Source organism: Haemorhous mexicanus, chromosome Z (genome assembly GCF_027477595.1).
Source record: "Haemorhous mexicanus isolate bHaeMex1 chromosome Z, bHaeMex1.pri, whole genome shotgun sequence".
NCBI classification, from domain to species: Eukaryota; Metazoa; Chordata; class Aves; order Passeriformes; family Fringillidae; genus Haemorhous; species Haemorhous mexicanus.
In genome coordinates this window covers 43,139,005-43,156,110 of record NC_082381.1, presented here as the reverse complement: position 1 = coordinate 43,156,110, position 17,106 = coordinate 43,139,005, and the positions used below count along the sequence as shown (strand labels likewise).

The 17,106-nt window shown below is 40.5% G+C and overlaps 1 protein-coding gene across 3 annotated transcripts in view; it reads right to left on the bottom strand.

The window, feature by feature from the left end:
- Positions 1-17,106, bottom strand: part of CPLX1 (complexin 1) — a 247,859-nt gene that overhangs the window by 206,391 nt on the left and 24,362 nt on the right. The window contains exon 1 of one of the 3 annotated variants that reach the window (XM_059836791.1): positions 3,074-3,193. The exons of the other annotated variants lie outside the window; for them this stretch is intronic. The gene's annotated coding sequence lies outside the window, so the exon portion shown is untranslated. Of the gene's footprint in view, positions 1-3,073; positions 3,194-17,106 lie in introns of those variants that run through there. 3 annotated transcript variants of the gene reach the window in all.

Genomic DNA, 17,106 nt, shown 5'->3' with positions numbered 1-17,106 from the left:
TAGATTTTTATCTTACATAGATGACCACTATGTACACAAAATACTTTGTCGCTGATGTTTATAAACAACAACTGTGTTAGGGGAGGTAGAAATACCAAGATCAGTCTTCAGGTCAGCCAGCATCACAGGTGCAGGCCTCTGCTCCTGACAGTGTACAGCATGACCAGCATCTGCGTATGAAAACTGCAGCTGTTCACCAGGTCACCTCAGAATGACATATGGCATTAGAGAATCAAAGCAGGATTTGAACTGGCTGCATTGTCTCTATTTTCCCATCCCTAGTCTGTGCTTCAGTGGAGGAGTTTGGCATAAAGGCATACCTAGTAAATGGTCAATAGGGTGTGAAGCAATAGAAATATCTGGTAAGACAGGCTTTCTTCTGTGGTAAATTTCCTTACCTACCTTTAAAAAGGGTGATTTGACTACCTTTGGTGCAGCTACAGGAGCATGAAATACCATTAATCTTTTCATGACTGATTTTCTTTATTCTGACAACTGTTTTGTCATTATGGAGCAAACAATGAGATTCTTCAAGAGGGGCTTTCAGAACACAGCATTAAAAAGAGTAAGAATTTGTTCTTGTGTCAATGGAAAACAGGGTAAAAGGACATTTCTTGTAACATATTACTTTGCATGTATTGAGGGGGGTTTATCCAAAATATAACCCTCTTGAAATGTTGCTTTAATTTCTTGAAACTATTTTTTTCCAAGTGGTTATGAAGAGAACCATGGCATTGTATAAATCTGTATGAAATGCAGAGATTCAATAATCCCTCCCACCAGAAAGTCGATTATTCTAAACTGTTCTCATCCCCTATAAATATCTAATTCTTTACAATGCTTTTTGCCTATAAATCTCAAAGAACATCTTTATAGATGAGACCATATTCTCAGCCAGGTGACATTTGTCAACTCATTGAATGTAGTGCAATAACTTCACAGCAGATGACAGCTGCAGGAGTTTACTAAATTGTCCACTTAAAAAGCTGTAAGTAGCTCATCATCTGCTCTCCTGATTGAGGCATCATCAGGACCTCTCCCTGGTAAGAAGTAATTCATCTAGATCTAAGCCATCAGTAGAAAAAACACAGTACAAATGTCTGGGTGCTGAGGAGCACCCATCCAAATGTTTCTTAGAGCTTTAACTAGTTGCTTTATACAGCAGAGGTCTCTCCCCATGAAATGTGCCACAAAAGCTTACAAGTTCTCTGCACAAAAAAAATATTCTTATTTAAGCAATTCTTCCTGCTAATTACTTCCAGCAATTATGTAAATACGTAGGGACACAGATATAAAAAGAATCACATGTGATGTCAGCTTACCATATAGTTAGAGTTTCACTTTCCATCTAAAGAAAGGAGAGGTAAAAAAGTAGTCCAGCAAAAACTACCAAGGGATCATCAAGTATAATATATCAAATATAAAGAACCCAGCACAACACAGTTGAGGCAGATATATGTTTGAAAGTACAAGTCATCCAAATGGAAAACACTCACTATTTAAATTCTCTTAACTACCTTTGTTTCTGTTTTTCTCAGTTATATCAAGTCATGGTTTGGAGCTTTAACAAAAAAGGGTTTATTCAGCCTGTTTCTGATGTAGGGAGTAGGTTGAAGTAATGATAGCAGACTGGAAAGATGTCTTCTGTTGCCTAGCATTGTTGTGCCAAATATAGACACCATGTGTTACATTCCAACCCAAGTGATCCCAAAGCATCTTCTTCCATAAAGTCCCTTTTGCTTTGGAGAGGTAGCACCTAAACACACAGCCAACTGAGAGAGAATAGAATTTTAATTCCATTGAATATAGTGAATAACTGTCTACCTAAATCATTCTTCTCTGAAAGACCTCTGTTGAGAAAAGGAGTTGTACACAGTGTTGGAAAGTTAAAAAAAAAGAAATTGTTAAGTTTTTTTTTTCTTTCAAAAGAAAAAAACTACATTTATTTTTAAAAGCCAGAAACAAAATGTCACTTCATTTTCTCTTAAATATAAAATAAATAACAGCTTGGTAATAAGCTCTCAGAGGATGAAAACATTTTCACTGAAATGTTTACTAGCATAGGGAGTGAAATTTTTGTTTAACTGATAATGTAGGAACAGTATGCTCCTGGAAAGTTCAAAGAACATAACAGTCAAGCAAGAGGTGGTAGTTTGTTTCTGAACCCATAAAGAAGCATTCACACATATAAACAAGCTTGGAAAGATACTGGAGGCTGTCTGTCCCTCAGTAACTACTCCCAGATTTTGAATAACTGCAGGTCCATACTCATGCTACCATCAGTCTGTATAGAATCTTCAAAGAGTAAAATGTTTTTGTTATTCAAAATAGAGTGCATTACAACATGAAAGAGCATTATTTTTTCTTTGGTAGTTCACAAGACAGATTGCCAGTTATTGACCCATGGCAGGTATTTACAGATGTCTTTGATGCTTTTCAGTGCAAAAGATATTTTGGGGTACATTTAAAAAACTGACATCTCTGTCTTTCCTTAGATTGTATCTAACTGACAAAGCCCAGATACTGAGCCTGACTGTAATGAGAAATAATAAAAATTAATAGGAGAAGGCTTGGGTAGGCTTAATGTAATACTTGTAAACATTTACAAAATTTACAGAGATTCTCATTTTTGATGGAACAAAGTTCAGATCAACTCGCTGGTAACTTCTGGGGTGGAAGAGAGGAAGGAGAGAAGGCAAAACCAAAAGTGAGATCCCGTTATGGCTGAAAACACATCAAAACAAACAAAAAGCTTGTTTGTTTTTAAAATGCTTACAAAATCCTCATTTGATGCACAAATCCAAATTCAGAATCCTCCCAAGCTATTCCAAAATGGAGCTGATTCTTCCACCCCCATCTGATATACAATTAGTCAATCATAGGATCAGGAGACTTTGCATGTTTTATGCCTACCTTGTAACACAGACTTCTCTCTGGCTTGTTATACTTGAAATGTAGGGTGAAAAGTGTGTCTCTAAATAAATATTGAGTTTTAGTTCCTGGGCAGCATACATTGATAAAACTTTTCATGTCGACCCATTGATTTTTTTTCCCCAGAACAGCTGATCCTTACCTTCTACCTGTGTCATATGCAGAAGAACAGAGAAGCCAAAATATCCCAAACATGCTCACATCCTTTCCATGATTAGCTTTTGGTGCAACAATATAGGCAGGTACAGAACAAACTCAGCCCTGCTACTACAGACTCCAAATGCAGCCACAGATATCAGAGGATTTACTATTGCTTTATTAAGAACTAATCACATCCTCTTATCATTGAAGGAGGGAATAGCTGATAAGATTCCTGCATCACAGGAAGCATCTTCTTGAGCCAGGTACGTGGGATACTTTGGTTACCACAAGACTCCAGCATTGTTCCTGTGCATCCATCTGACTGTACAGGGCATTAGCCTGGGCTCCAGGAGGCTGCAGGCCAGTTCTGTCCTGCTGGTGACCTCACAGGGGTCACTTACTCTGTGCTGCTATTTTGCCACAGTGATACAGCAATAAATGAGTCCCCTTTTTTTTCAAACTGTATTTAGATTTAGAGGCATGGAGTTCTGTTCAGTGCATAGGAATTATTCTCATTCATACAACAGGCTTGGCTTCTGAAGTGGTAAACAAGCTTCACAGCCAAGGTAAAGGCATTTCCTTCTCTTTTTTGGTTCTCCTTCCGCTGTGTTCTGTCTTGTAATTGTAAAAAATGTAAAATAAGCCTACAAGGTACTATTTTTTAATGTTTAATCATAATTATTACAAGAAAAGTTAGATTATACCTGGACAAAGGACACAAAATCATTTCTTCTTGCTAGCAGGATGAAACTTGAATATTCTAGTTCTGTAGTTAAAAGATGGAACTTATTTCAGGATGAGATAAGAATTAGCAGGATCTAGAGCATTAATAGGGCACACACTTCTGATTTGTCATTCATGCAGATACCTTCAAGGCAGCTGGGAGCTGACATTTCCTGAAATATTTTAAGAGACCATGAAAGCACATTGTTTTTCTTGCTGTGACAGCAAAGTGCTGTTCACAGGCTTTATTTGATCTGAAAGCAGGGGGAAAAAAACCACAATCCAATCTCTAAGCCTAGAATCACTTATTTTAAAGGTGTATCACCCAACAAGTCCCCAGTGATAGCAGCTGAATGCAAGTGACATGCTCCTCTGGTCAGGCTGCTACTCTGGGACTTTGGGTATCGAATTTGGTTGACATCAATTTTTGGTGCTGGCTGTTCTCAGACCAGTGGCTTAACCAGGCATCACCCTATGCAGCAATCAATCCATCACAGGGAAATAAAAACAGAAAAAGGGTTGTACTACAGAACCAGATTTATTAAATCTCTACCATTTATAACACCAAGAAAAACAATAGTTCCAGTTTGCAGCAGTCAAAAATAAACTGTGGTCTCAAAGAGAATAAAAAACAAGGCAATCAATGAGACGGAAAAAGAGTAGAAATCCCTGCTCTGAGAAGCCATAAACACTACAGTTAGTCCTATCAGTAGGAAAATAGTTTGTTTAGTCAGGAAAACCTGCTGAGATTAATTACAGGTGACAGTCTGTAATAATAACATATAACCTGTTGTATTTCAGATCACATTCCCAAAAAAGAAATGTGCCTTCTATAAACAGCAATTCTGTATGTTGTATGTGATAGAGGCACCAATCACATTAATACCATTTATTCACGCGGTTTCTTAGCATGGGAAATAGGCTGGGATCACAGTATGAAATCCAATTTCTTCCCTGGAGAGGGGGGCTCTTTCATAGAGGAGTACAGCGGCAATATGAAAATCTGTAGCTGCTTAATCTCCACTCAAATCATCACCAGTATCTCTGCAAACCCTTTATCTTCCTTGCTGGAATGCTGGGATGAGTGCCAGGTGCCTGAGCCAGGGACTTTGGCAAAAGCAATGTGAATATGACCAACATTCCAAAGCATCAAGGCTAAATCCTGAACATGTTGCTTGTAAAGTAATCCCACTGCTAGAGGGAATCTGCTTTTACAGAAGCAGCACTTTTTTCCCTTTTTAAAGAAGTTTCTGCAATTTTGTCTTGACATCCAAAAAGCAGAGGACAGTCTTTTATCTTCATTCAGAGACTGAAATCTTTTCATGATTGAGCTACCATTACAATGACAGTGGCATGATATAAAAATACATGCATTTATTTCCAATGGAGAATATCTTATGAACACTCCAGGATATTAAATGGCATACCAAATCTTGCTGAACTAAGAATAGCCCTGGCTTCTTTGGAAAAATCTGTTTTCTTCCAGAATATTATACCTTTGTTCCAACCACGGATTCAACCCCACAGATATTTCAAATATCTCCCGTAACATCATAGGTATATTTTTTCCTACAGCTACTAATGAAAGGAACAGAACCAGCAAACACATAGAATTTTCTCCCCAAATTGTTAGTCTTCTCTCAGCTTGAGGCCTCTGCTTTACATCACACTCTATCTACAGGTGGTTATTTCCAGTTCTCCGACACATATTGCAAGTAATTTTGTGGGGACAAGACTCTACTTGCTCTTTGGGTTTGGGGGTTGTTTTTTTTGTTCACTTAAGAGATATCCATGCTATACTCTGGCTGTCACCCTTCCTTCCAAGCAGCAAATTTATGCTCTGTGTCAAGAGGTGGCTTGAGATGAGCGGACACCCCTGGAGACTGAAAGCTTTCACGTCTCCCCAGGTTACACTGCACCTTGCTGCCTGGAGTTCCTGGCAGTGAATCTGACATATGGTGTAAACACCCTTTGAGGGAGAGGGAATCACACTGTCAGTAAGAGAAAAGCCAGCTGGCTGGCTGGCTATGGAGTCATGGACATTGGACCTAGCAGAAAAGTTGTCCTGCTGAAATTTAAGGGGAGAATTTCTTACCGCATCATGCAAAATTTAACTCTTAAATTTATTGATAGCTCTTGAGAGTCATCTGTCTTGAAGACACTCTGGATAGTCACTGAACAGAAGAAAGACACAAGACATAGTACTGATCTGTTCACATTTCACTTTTAACTATTGTATTTCCTTACTTTACAATTCACTTCTGCTGTTTGTGTTATTCAAATAGCAGATTACTTTGACAGGCCTACCATGGAATAGATTACTTTGACAGGCCTGCCATGGAAACATGTTATTGCAGATTTCTTTCACTGTTTTACATTAGAACCCTCCATGTTCTACAACAAAAGGTTTGAGGGCTACAACTCTACACCAACATCTTCCTCAAACAAAACAGAAAACCAAGTGAAGTAGGAGAGAAAGTAATTTCCCACAGCTGTGCTCAAGGTATGGACTGCAGCTCAGACCCTTCCAGCCTCATCTGACCTTGCCAGATCACTTGCAATCTCCCACAGGAAAACAGACTGAACAGAAAGCTAAAGATCTAACGTTTTACAGGACTATAACTGAGAAAGAGCACCTGCTAGAGTCAATGGAAGCTTCTCCAACTACTTCAGCGAGCTCTGAGAAGGGTTAGGCTAAGAGGAAAAAGAGTAGAAACTGAGGCACAGAAAGTTCTACCCAAACAAGAGGAAGACCGAATAATGAAGACCTTCTTTACTGTGAAGGTGGTTGCCCAGAGAGGGGTTGCCCAGAGAGGGTGTGAAACCTCCCTCACTGGAGATATTCAAGGACTGTCTGGATGAAATCCTGTGTCATGTGTTCTAGGGTGACCCTGCTTACACAGGGAGGCTGGACGAGATCCACTGTGGTCCCTTCCAACCTGACCCGTTCTGAAGGTCTGTTAACTCACACTGAAAGATCTGCTGTATTCCCTCTGGCACCAGGGAAGAAACACACAGTCTGCTGCTTCCTAAACCCTCATTTTCTGTGCTACATAGGCTTACTATGTTTACACTTTTGCTGTCTCAGAAATGTCAAGCTTATCAAGATTTTGTAAAGCCTCATCACCTGGATGTGTGTGATTACATGGGAAACTCAGCTCACCCAGCTTCTAGACAGCACAACAGCAGGCACAAAATACGGCTCAAAAGCCAGCCAGACTCACATTACTAATATTGACATCTGCATTGGTTGGACTTCATGATCTGAAAGGTCTTTTCCAACCTTGTAGATTCTGTGATTCTGCAATTGAAACTTAAAGCCTCTACACTTGCATTTGAATCCTGTCATTAAGTGTCTGTGTGAGGGTCTGAAGGGTACCTCTGCACCTGTCTGATGTTGCCTGGCCCCCCAGGGCTCCTCCTGACAGCCCATGAGGGTGGATGGTCTTGCTCCTGTCAAGACCCAGCCCTACAACCCCTGAGGTGCTCAGCTCCCACCGTGCCCAGACAATCTGCACAGATAGGCAGAATGACTGTCTCTTTGCTCTACCAGCCTGGCACTTGTGACACCTGAATTTTGTGCTGACACAGCTCCTGGGCAGCCTGTGACAAGCCCCTGCATGAAGGAAAACAGCCTGTCCACGTAGTCTCCTCTCCAAAATGTTCCAAGTTTTCTGTCAGGAAAAAGATAGGCATTAATTATTACCAGTTCTCTCCTCTGGAGCAGACGGAACAAACTGCTCTTATCTTGCAACTGTGAGTCACCCCTTTGGATGGTGGCAAAGGGAAGATGGGGTGATGATGTAATTCCTAACTCTTTCAGGTTCCCCATCTGCCAAGGAGGAAAAAGCAGCCTGTACTGCCAGGCAAAGCTTACAGACCATTTGTTCAGGAAGGTATCACGAGGGCAATGGGCACAGATCTGGGGCTGAGCAGCCAAGAAAGTAGAAGAGAGATGGAGACAGACCTAGAGTTCTCCCATGTAGTACTGGGGATACAACAGCAATCTCTGCCTGCTTAAGGCACTCAAGTATCATTCCAACTCTCCTTTCTCACCAGTTTCTTCGGCTGTGGAAAGGACATAAATAAATCAGAGGCACGTTCTTCCCTGAAAATCCTTTCAAGAGGCATCTTGTCTTCCAGACACAGAGAAGACAAAACGTAATTGTAAAAAGATGAGCTTTTACTATTTTCATAAGCTGTGTTTAACGGCCCAAGTCCCTTGAACATCCCACTCCCATTCCTGGAGCTAAAGGCCAGTATCTGTCAAGTATGTCATGCTGTTCCCAGCATGTTTTTCTAGATATGCATTTTTGTAGACCTGTGAGATGAGAAGACAGTCTGTCCAAGGAATTCAGATTTCTTTGAAGTTCTTGCCGTTCCTGCTGCAGCGCCCTAACCTAACTAACATCTTTGGCTAGGAACATGATAGTGAAATCAGAAGAACAAAAGAAATCACTCTCCCCAGCAATTTGGATTTCTCTTCCAAAATAATAAATCTGTACTTGCAACAGAACCTTCATAGTTTACACATTCAATAGATACTGAAGTAAATAATTATTTGAACTTTTAAAATTAATTTATTTAAATAGTCCATCTATTTAAAGAGGCCATCTGTTGTTTAAATTATCTACAACAATTTGTTATTTTTAAAAAATTGAACATATGTGACTTTAATTTTTGTTTGGGATTTAATCAACCCCCCCAACCTTGTCAAGAGTATTTTAAACAAAATTTCTTTTTGTAAAATACAGATTTTAATGAAGTATTACTAGGCGCCTGTACAATGATTTTAGTAATCAGAGTCAAGGTTGTGTGTCACAACTTCAGAAAAGCTAGACAAAAATTGGTCTAAGTTACTCTTCAAAGCAGCCCTGAAATATCTTCAGAATCTGGTAAGCATGTTCTGAGTTCTTTTCAGGAAGATGCCAAGGTAACCTATGTAGTGAAAAGAATAATGAAACTGACAGATCAAAATACAAGATGGAAAAAAAAATGTGCCCGAATGTTGTCTTCATCCTGAGCCATGACTCTCAACATCACTAATCAGAATAATAGGCCATTCATTGGAAACCCTTTTCCCTCACCCACATTTCAGAGGCAGCATGGGAAGCAGACAGCCCTCCTCTGGGAGACACCACAGGGCTGCAGGTGACACAACGGTACCTAATTTTATACTTCTGCCTTGTTCCCCAGGCAAATTGTCCCAGAGCATCACGGGCTAGGTGGTCAGCTCTTTCCACACTGTGTCACCAGGCCACACTCTGAAGTGCCTTTTGCTGCTGTATTTCACGTGGGGATCTCCAGTCCTACCACTTCTGTCCAGATTTAGGAACACATTGCCCTGTCCAGCTTGCATTATCCTGCCAACCTGTTCTCTGGTGCTGGTACTTCCACTCATCTTTTTTTCTACGAGACTCTGCTCACATTGAAAAAAGACTCTCAGATCCAAATGCTGTCATGCATCCATGAGTCCTAGTGGTGAATCTGCATTCAAGACTCAGAAGATATTTTACTATGGTACACAGTGCTCTTAACCCTTCACAAACCTTGTAAATGCTGGTATCAGCAGTTTTATTCTCATTCTTATCCCCTTGTATTGTTCTAGCTTTTATTACAATAGGCTTGAGGAATGCGAGTGTTTCCCCTCTCCCCCTGTATATTAGGAAAAATCCTGGCAATATATTTTATGGGATCTCTTAACCAAAGAAGGTTGTGTGAACCTTTCAATACATGGGTCACCTACAGGGCTTGAGTTTTCTGCATACTTCTAGAGGGTTTAAACTGTTGTTTTTGATTGTTGCTGCCCTTCTGCTACTATTGCATTTCCCCAGACATATAGATCGAACTGTGGAGTTCTCTGCTGTGCAGCAAGTCAGCCTCTCAGGGGAGTTTCAAAACTGGGAGGTCTAGGTACATTTTAGAACTTTTGGTAGTAGGTACACAGTTCTACCAAAAGGCCATGCTTCACTATGCTACCTGCTGGGACACCATTACCTAAACATATTGTACAGTGTACAGTGCATAGTAGCAATACTATACCATAAAATGCCAACCTTCAGACACTTAAGGTATCTTTTAAGCCACTCATGGGCCCAGGAGACCCAACAAGGCACTAAGGACAGCAATCATCTTTCTAGATCTTTGAGAACACATGTCCCTCTAAAGCACCACTAGATGACTGAATGGGACAAAAGGGATAGAAGCCTATACACACAGACTCAAAGCTTTGTTTCTTCAATGAGATGTGATTCAAGTCCCAGTCTTGAGTGCTAGAATCAAAATTAGCCAAGAATGCTTTATTGTGGTGACTTCTCATCCACCTCATCTAGACAAGATGAAATCCTGTATTGTCTAGTTTCTATTATTAAACCATGAGAAGCCCCATGTGAGCCCCTCCTGAGCAAACCTTCCTGGTATCCCTGCTGTTTGCACCCACTTTGGTGTGGCAGTGACTCAGTAGTTCTCAATCCCTGACTATTCCCTGCTGATCCACCAAACCTTCTTGGTGCTTGGCTTTTCAAGCTCTATTCAAATGCCATCATACTTGAAGTCACTTGACTTGCCTCAATTTTTTTTCTGACATATATTCAGTCCGTTGTTCATCCCCTTCATTTTCTTCATTGTCAAGTTAAGTGTGCCTTTTGACCCCACTGGTTACAGGCATCTCAAATAATCCCTGTATTTTCTATTCTACATCTCTCATACACCTTTGTTCAGAAAGGCTGTGCTAGAACCAGCTGAACAATTCCACTATCTCTGTGTCCTGCTCTGTACAGCAGCAAAAAGCAGGTGACAGTGTAAGAATAGAGGAACAGATCAGGCCCTATAGCTTACTGCCCTTCAGTAGTTCCCCAGTTTCCAGCAGTTCAAAGACAGACAAATCATAAAATACAGCCAATGACTACTTAATAACCTCCTAGATATTTGTCTTCCTTGACCTGGCCAATATCCTTCCTGAAACCGCACACATTTTGCACATTCTTGACATCCTACAGAACGGATGTCCACACCAAACTGCAAATTAATGGAGTACCATCTGCTTCATTTGTATTAGAGCTGATAGCAAATACTTTCATATCATTAACCTGGATGCTGCACTAGAAGAGACAATGACCAGTGAACTCCTATTCACCTTCTGTAGGCAACCATTTATTGCTCTCCCCTAGTTTCATCTAGTATTTCAACAAAATCTTAGTACAACTTTCATTTAGCTTGGGTCACCACAGTTTCTGTGGTTTTACTATTTTTCCCCACTTCTTGTCACTGTCTTTGAAGTACACTGGAAGCAGAATGCATAGAATCAGAGCAAAAATGTTAATTCCATTGAACAGTTGTCAATAATCCAAACCATGCTAACACACAGCTATGATCTTCAGCATTAAATGCTGCATATGCAAAGAGGAGCAAAAAATACTAGAAATTTTCTTTCTATACAGCTGTTTCAGGCTGTGGGTGGACAGTCTGAATTCTCATTCTCTAAATCCCAATCCCCTGTGACCAATGTCATCCATAGATAGTATCAAAACTGGGGCCAGACCTCATCTACTGCTGGAAATAGGCATGCCTGAAGTACAGTGTGCCTGCATTCCTAAGTTTCTTGTGAAGCACTAGCAAAGATGAATGGGTTTCTGCCTGTCACATAACAGAAAACGTTAGTGAAACAAAGAAAATGAAAGTTGTTGAGAAATCTTCTGAAGTAGGCAAAAGGCATCAGACTTTGAACATAAAGCACCTTCAGTTCCCCAACAATTTGCCTCAAAGGGACTTGTTTAACATGGGGCAGCCAGAACACTTGAACAGTTTCCCATGATCTTTTCCCTACATATTCAGTGTGTTTCATAAGAAAAGTGAAAGACTGTGGTGGTCACTCTCTGAACTTTGGAAGTCATGTACAGGATTGAAGCTCCAGCTCCCACCAAGATAACAGACAAGTAATTTAAATATACTGCTTAGGAGGTTACTTAAATGACATTTTCACTGAAAAGACACTGTTACATCCTCATTGCCACCTTGTTCTTCAAGTTATTAATAGTCACCAAAGAGGCAGAGCATGTAGTTATGGAAAACCTTTCAAAGCTGAGGAAATAATGTCACTTTTATTCAGTAATAAAATTAATAGAATTATAAAATTAGACTTGTGCATTATTCAGGTTATTCCTAATATAACTTGGTCATTTTTAGCTACCTGTAAAAAGAGAGGACTGCAGTTTAATTGGAAAGCTTTCTCCTTCTATTTTTCTCTTTGTGCATTTGCAGTGTATGCAAATGTGCTCTACTAAACAGAGATTAAACCTACTTTTAGTCATGGCAAAATACAAAAGTATGAAATTACTAGTTGCTTTAGATTTTGTGTCACACTAGAAAATTCCCTTCTCAGGGCCATAAGGAAGTGAGTGAGAAAACTATTCTTCAATGTGCAAGTTGAGAAAGTCAATTGGAAAGAAATGTGCCCAGACCTTCCAAGAACAGACAAATTTATTATTAAGTGGGAAAAGCAGCAGAAGAGATGATACCCAGAGAAGGGAGCTTGGAGAGGGAGAAAGAAGCCCAGGGAATGGTATATGTAATCCCCAACAAGCACTGACTGCTCAGAGTAATGCTCAGCAGCTCAAGAGTTGTTTCCCAGTTACTTTCAGGAGTGATGGTGGAAGAAGACCTGCACAAGCCAAATGTTTTTATCATTTTGTAGCACTCACACATTTGTGACTCAGCACTTAAAGTCTTGTGCTCATCCGGAGGCCACCAAAGTAATACAGAAATTTATCTGACTCCTTTTGTCTCTCAGATTTGGAGAAACAGGTTCAGATATACAGAAAGAACTATGCTTGCCAGATGCAGTCTTGCAAAGCCAGAGTGGTGATTTGAGCTAGCCACATGAGCCTAGCAGCTGCTAACACGGTGGGATTTGGTGTGAAGCTGTCAAAGTGCTCACAAAACCTGGCGTCTTTACAGACTGAATAACCAAATTATGGTCAGCACACTTTTTTCACTGTTCCTCAAAGGACCAAGTAATTACTCCTCCTTTAAAGAAGGGAATTTTCTAAAGTGAATAGATCCCAAGCAGTTTCCACACTCACTGAAACTTGTGTTAAGAGATAGAAATTGAGCCACCCTTTCTTCCCTATGGCAATTTCTTAATCTTTTCCGAAAAATTCAACCCACTGAAAGAGACACATATGATACACTTATGTGGCAGGTGTCCTGATTCCTTAAGCAGACAAGGATTCACCTAGCTATCTCAAATTATTTCAGCCATGGGCAAATCCAATATATAAAATTTCTACAGGTTTCTTAAAAATAAGTAACTATTCAGGGAGTTTAGAGCTCCCATTGTCGTAAAACCATAGGCATAATTCTAGGAATTTTTTGTTCTCTTAGTCAGCCCACCAGCCTTTATTGGTTTGCCAGTCAGCCAGGAAAACAGGAGCTTCTGCTATCCCTGCTGGACAGAAAAGATCATTCTTGCTCTCAGTAAAAACAATAAATCACACAGAAGGTCAGATGTCTCTCATGTTAAAGACCTAGAAGGGAAGGAAAGATATAGCTAATTAGAAAATGACAATCATGAAACTGAGTGCACTGATAGATTCTGCAATCTCTTGCTATTGAGTGGCTTGGCTGCCTGTGTGAAAAAACAGCTCTGCCATGGTACAGGCTTTTTACTTGAAAAGTAAAAAGCCTGTACCATGGCATAGGGCTGTTATAAATATAAAATATGGGGCTGATATAAAATATATGGCTGTTATAAGCCCTATATTGTATATTCAGCTACCCAGCCTTCACCCCTCAGCTTGGGAGCTACATTGATCCTTGTCCAAGCTGCTTGGCAGGTGTGCTTGTGTCCTGACCATTTATCTGGCTGGCCCTGACCATGTATCTGGCTAGACTTGAGACCTACTTAGTAACTGTGAATTTTTCTGCCCATCAATGGATTCTTGTTGGATTCTAGCTACTGGTCTCCTTCTTCAGGATCTCCCTGTCAGGGAGATCCCTGCCTGTGCTGTGCTCACCCTTAGCTCCTGGATTTCCTTCCCTTGTGAAACCATCCCCTTCTTGCTGCTCTTTCGACAACAAAAGAGCAAGATGTATCATGAAACTTTCCCCTTTTCACCTCATTTATAGTTTCCTTTAGCCAATGAAAATAAAGGTCTTTTGAAAGGTAGAGATGTGCTTCATATCCTCCTCATGTCAGTCTCTGAAGCATACTAGTCTTTTTGTGTTCACGTGAAAAAACCTTAATGTCCATAGAAATACAGTATAAAATGGGGAAAACAACACTGCTTTCATGATGTTTACAGCTGAAATCACAAGCTGGGTGTAGGTGGGGTTCATTGCTTAAGGATTCAGTGAGTCCAAAAAGTATTTCAAGGAAGAATAGTTAGGTATTTTCCTGAGACTAAATGGAAAAACTCCACCAGGTCCATGGACTTTCCTGAGAAAAAAAATAGCAGGAAGATGGGAGCTCTCAAGGAAAAAAATCAGACATTTGCTCACCTTTGCTCAGCCTTGCACATGATTAGAGACAAGCTGCTAAGCCTGGGGGGGGCCTTCTTCTAAGGTAGCAGTATAACACCTATGTCCCTATATTATTATACTTAGATTTGTGACTGAGAAATTGAATTGGTCTGCAGAGAGAAGACACATCTAGTCAAACTAAATCAATTACAGTCAAAATAAGAACAAAACAAAACAATTTTTTGTGCTAAATCAGTATTGCAGTGGAACAATTCTGATCAGTTTTAACAGCTTGAAGACACATCAGCAGACGGCAACCACAGCTTAGCAACTGTGATCAAAATGCTTGTCTTTCAGCTTCCCCCCGAGGATAAAAAAAGTATATAAATAAGACCAAGTTATTACTCATGGCTAAATTACATAAACGGTTATTAGACTACCTCATTGTCCCTTCTAGGAAGAGAGTAATTCCTGTTAAACTGAGAAACCTGTAAAAGTAGTAGGAACACAATGGAAGACAGAATATCACTCTATCACCAGTTCTTCTCGTCACTGGCAAACTGAATTGGCCATTGTTGTCCTGATATAAGCCTGAGGATCCAACATCACTGCTCCCTGATGTCTGTGCATCTAATATACACTGCATATAAAAGCAATATGAAGATTCAAAAGAATAATAGCTTAGCCTTCAACTGTTATGTAGTGGGGGTTTTTTTTCACAACTGAGTTTTGTTTCTAATGCATCCCACTCACAAAAGCTCATGAGAAAACACAGTAATCGCATAATTATTTGCGGTATTCCAGTGTGGGTTTGTCATAGCTCTCCTTAGCTGCAGGTGGAGCATTATGACAGGTCACCTACTAAGAATTCCTGAGTGGGTGCTGATCATGGACAAGGTACCAGCTCCCAGCTGAGGGACTGAAATTAGCAGACAGTTTGCAGTACATTCACTGAAGTCTCCCAGCAGCAGGAGCTGCTCCTCAACACCAAGTCTAGCTCTGTTCTGCTAAGCAACATTTCTCTTTCTGGCCCTACTTCAAGGTCACTTGAAAGTCAAGCTGGGAAACAGATCCCATGGTGGCACCCCATGCTCTGCCTTGTCCCTGTCCCCAAGATCTGCTCCACCTTACTGAGTCCACACAATATTAGAAAGAATACAGCATCCAGCCTTGATTTAACTTGCTGTGTGATTTTAGTTGCCATGTAACACCATGGGGATTAGTTCCTCGGAGAGAGCTGACAAAAAACAAGATTAAGTGTTTTGAGATAGGTAGCAAGACTAAAAAGCACAGTTTAAAGGTCTAAGAGTTTAATACCTCTTATCCTCTAGGATTCCCTGGAGGGGCTCTGTCTGCTGTGATAGTGCAAAAACACCATCAAAAAATAAGTGTGGTAGTAAACTAAATCACAGTAGCAACTTCTATGTCACTGAAGGACAAAGAAGAAAATTGTCCACAGTTCTCCCAAGCTGAATTAGTTACCGCTTAATAGCTAACACCTGCTGCTTATTGCATAAAAGTGTACAGAAATCCTCTCTGCTATAGGTTCAGGAATGACGCTGTGTCATGGGGAACAACTTTCTAATGGATGGCCCTTGTTTAGTTAGCATGCAGATACGTTTGTACATGGAGGACAAAGGAGCAGAGCAGCAATTTCCATATGAAAACCAATTGTACTCACTTGTACTCACTAGCTGAATGACTTCACTTTCCAAATTTATACTTTTAGAAAGCAGCATGGGTATATGTGTGAGTGTGCTCGAGTGTGCATATACCAATACATACTTAATGGAAAAGGTGCAAAAGCACAAGAATTGGGAGATGCCTGCACAAGTGCTCAGCTGACTTATCAGCACACATACATTTTCAGAGGAAAGCTCTTTCTCTTACATACCCCGTTGTGCCAACCACTTTTGAAAAGGCCTTTTGGTCATTTGAGATTAGCTCAGTTTGTAAGAGCATGGTGCTCACAATGCAAAGGTTGTGGGTTAGAGCCCCATGTGGGCCATTCACTTAAGAGCTGGACTCAATGATCTTTGTGGGTCCCTTTCAACTCAAAATGTTAGTGGGATATAACATTATTTTCTTACAAGAAAATAAGTTTATTGGTAAAAGCTATTCTCATGAGAACTCCTTGGTGCCCTGCTGAAGGCAGGAGTAGCCATCACTGGTGCCTGCAGCTGCAACAAGCTGGCTGAATTTATCCTGCAGCCAAGGGACTGTGCAGCACAACACGTTTGCTCAGATTAGCTGTATCACTACCTCCACAACATGCAGTGGTCCTCTGGATCAATACATCCCACCCCTTGCCTCAGATACAGTTCACCTTTCTAAATGGTTTCCTGAATTATGGGTTATGTTATCAATCTGTTCAGCTAGTAGTGTCCTGTCAGGCTCAGACCTCTGTCACAGCACCTCACACAGTGTCCACTCCCAGTGCAGCACTGGGCCTTGCTGCAGGCTCTCATGCAGCAGCTCCTCAAGCTGGCATGTGGTCACTCATGCCTGAAGGCCAGGGCCAAATGGGCAGACATAGCCTGTTCCAGATTACTAACTCATCAAACACAATGCTTTTTGTGGAGTTCCCAACACACCACCTAATCCCTATCTGCAGCTCTCCAGGTTCACCTGCCGCCTACTCTTACTCCCTATTCCCAGTCCATGACAGATGGTAACACAGTTAAATTACAACATTAAGTTTCTTGCTCTAATCAAGCCTACCTGCCCTGTATCAAATAAAATCATATCACTGTATCTTTTGCTTATTAGAAGATACTCATTTTTAGCTTCAATAGAGAAATACAAGTCACTCAGTAGTTCTGTCTAAAAAAAACCCTGAAAACATTTTGATTT